Source organism: Lycium barbarum, chromosome 2 (assembly GCF_019175385.1).
Source record: "Lycium barbarum isolate Lr01 chromosome 2, ASM1917538v2, whole genome shotgun sequence".
NCBI lineage: Eukaryota > Viridiplantae > Streptophyta > Magnoliopsida > Solanales > Solanaceae > Lycium > Lycium barbarum.
Window position 1 is genome coordinate 12,452,879 of NC_083338.1, and position 3,447 is coordinate 12,456,325.

Below are 3,447 nucleotides of genomic sequence, written 5' to 3' on the forward strand. Positions count from 1 at the left end.
TGCAATGATTCCATTCTGGGATTCCGCGCTTCAAAAAGTCTTTTTTGATGCGTCTGTAATAGCCTATGTGTCCCAAAAAAGAACGTGCTACGCCCGGCCCCCTTTTCAGATGAGATTAGGATGAAAAGGCTTTCTTTCATTAACATTCAATGAAGGTGCATAGCTTTGTTTACCCCAAATTTGGATAATCAATTATATTTATGAGTGAGGTATAGGATATGTGATAGGCTTTGATCTATTCTTTGATTGAGAGAAAATGGAATAGAATCAACTATGAATAATCCAAATAGTAACTGATGGTATGCGCCAAACGTATATGCTAATATGCTGAATATTGTTTGATTGCACAAATCTAAGGATGAACACAATAAATCCGGACCAAATCTGATATTGAGATAGAGAGAATTTGTATATATATTTCTATTACAAGTGTTATAGAGTTCAAGAAGCCAACCCCTTAAAAGTGGGGCAATGACCCCTAATTATAGTATTGCTCCATGGGCTTCATACAACATGAGGCCCTAAAAAATAAAGAAAAACTCTGAAATGGATTAGGTTGGTCGTACGGTCTGACACCCGTACGATTGACAGTTAAATATGGCAGAACGTTACCGACGCGTGGAAATCGCGCAACGGATCTCCCGGACCAACAGCCACGATCAAACGGATTAACAGCCACGATAAAACGGACCAACGGCCACGAGCAACTCGGCTATGGAGAAACCGGACAAAATGAAGATCTTCCCTCTCTTCCTTCGGTCTCTGGTCTTACCGGTTTTAACATATATCCGATTTTTACCGTATACAAGCTTCTTTGAATGTCCCGCTGATTGACTACTACATCTAGGAACGGGATTGATCACACCAAAATAAATGGTTCACTATTCCAATAGTACTAATAGATGAAACAGGAAAAGTAAGAGGTAATTTACAGCTTAGTAGCAATTAAAGATGAACGGAGTTGCAGAGAGAGATAGCGGCCAAGGTAAGTTTTACAGTAGTTGTGTCAGCTTACAAACTACATGTGAGAGAGGGAACAAAAGAGAGCCAGCATGCTTATAAGTGCAACATACTTCTGTGTTACCCCACATTAATTTTTCCCTTCTAGTCCCAAGACGTGCAAACTTATATGTGAGAAAAATGTCAACTAAGCTCAACGTTTAGTCGAGCAAAATTCCTATCACTGTTCATCATGTACTTCTACCAGAAACCATGTGTTAAGAATAGGATCGTAATCCTCAAAAACTGCAAATTTTACTCATAGAAATCACTAATACTTCAGTAAGAACTTTTAACATACTCAGTAATCCATAAAGCAACCATCCTTTGTACATTGCAAACAGGTCGAAGTTTATTTCATTATGACACACACACACAAAAATGCCAAGTTAACACAAACGGAAAGAACTTTGTTTATAGTTTTCCATGCATGGGCCCAAAGAAACAAAAAATAAGAAACAACACAGTTAGTTCCGGATATCTATGTAAAAAAAAAAAAAAAAAAAAAAAGATGGCTCAAAATATACTGATTTGATAAGCAAAACCTATTTTTTCAATAAATATTATTAAATTTCTTCAGTATTTTTATAATGCAACAGCTTCTATCTTATTTTATTTTCCGTATATTACCTGACCATCTGAATCTTGTTTAGATTTTATTTTTTTCAAAAGAATATTTTTTTAAAAAGGAATTCAGATTAAGGAAATATGGAGAAAGTTATATTGAACGCAATAAGACACATCACTTGGGGGTAACGCAACCTAATTAGGTCCTAATTCCTAACATGTTAAGAGTAATAACTTCATGTCTACACTCCATTTCCTTATTCTTTAACCCATTATAATTAGAAATTCTACTAAGAATTATTAAAATCATTTTAAAAGAATGTACTCCATGATCTCTAGTTATTTACTATCCTATCCCACATATCGAAATTGGATGCTGCTAATTATTATTATTGTTATTATATAAAAGAAAATCTTTGACATTACAACCTCTGTCAAAGCCACTACCTAATAGCATCAATATTAGAAATACTTCAAAAGAATTTCAAAGCATAAAGTTGTATCAATCAAAAAGTAGTTATTCGATATTTAGAAGTGGATTAATCCAACTAAGAGAGAGTGTGTGTGTCTGTATACCTAGTGTAACCCCATAAGTGGGTCTGCGGAGGGTAGAGTGTACGCAAACCTTACTCCTACCTTTAAATGGGTCCTTTTTATCAGGTTAATGTTGCAAGTTTTTTTTTTTTTTTGTCGGAATGTATAAACGACGTTGTAATCAATTATATTAACTACATGAAAATTAACCTAAAAAAATATGGTGAATCCCTATCATCATCAAAATCTATAAGTGCAAAAGATCAAATCAAGGTTGCAGATCTTAAAAACATTTAACTCATTCATTCAATCTAAAGAGGATACCCAAGGCCTAAACAAATATAACATTCTAGAAGTTTTCACAAAAATACCTATGGTAAAATTAAAAAAAAATACTCAATTTAGGTGACACTTTTCATTTTTTGAGAATCAAACAAGCTATTTTTTGACCGCGATTTATTCATTGCCTTAAATATTTTGAATTGCTAATTATTATGACTTATACTACTTTTTATGTAGTTTCAAAATATGTATATTATTTTTCAAAAAACTTTAATTATATGTCCGAATTTACGATCAAAATAAAAATGTTTTGAGTCTCGAGATCCGAATTGTGTCACATAAATTAGTAACGGAAGTGAGTACAAAAGGCCTATATAACAGTTATAATTGAGAAACCAATAGGAATAGCAATATATAGAATACTCACAATACAAAATTTCTCAAATTTAACAACAGAAACTACAAATTCAAATATAATTTTAAAAAACTACTTACAGGCAAAATTTGATTATTGAAACCCTAGAAAACTGCAGCGCAAAAGCCAAATTTTTAATGTTAAAAGGAAAAGATTTCTCAAGATTTATTGTTGTGAGAGGAAATAGTCGGGTATTTATAGAGATTTCGTTGACGGATTTCGCCCTGTAAGTTTACGATATTACAGTCCAAGCCATTCGCGAATTTTCATCCAACTGCGTACACCCCCGGTAATGTGGGAGTTAATTCCTTGGATTATCACCCAAGTATGGGAAATTACTTACAAATATTCTTTTTTATCTTTTTTAGGGCAATAAAGTTACTCAACTATCACTATTTTCTTTAAAATATACCAAACACCTCAAAAACCTCTTCTCTCCTAGTTGACATGTCATGTCATTAGTCCTCTTTTAAAAAATAATACACCTATTTAACTCATCAAACAAATTTATATTTTAAACCCAACCAAATATACCCGTTAAAAAGCTGCAAAGGAATTAAACCATATTTTTTATTAAGCCACTTTTTCAAATCTAAGATTTATTAAACCTAATTAGCTTTTTAATTAGGCATCCTTAAATATTAAGCATC

General features: G+C 32.7%; 1 pseudogene; it reads right to left on the reverse strand.

Annotated features, from left to right (window-relative positions):
- The window catches only part of LOC132626193 (S-adenosylmethionine decarboxylase proenzyme-like), a 5,870-nt pseudogene extending 2,906 nt beyond the window's left edge, over positions 1-2,964 (reverse strand).
- Between the last annotated feature and the right edge of the window lie 483 nt (positions 2,965-3,447).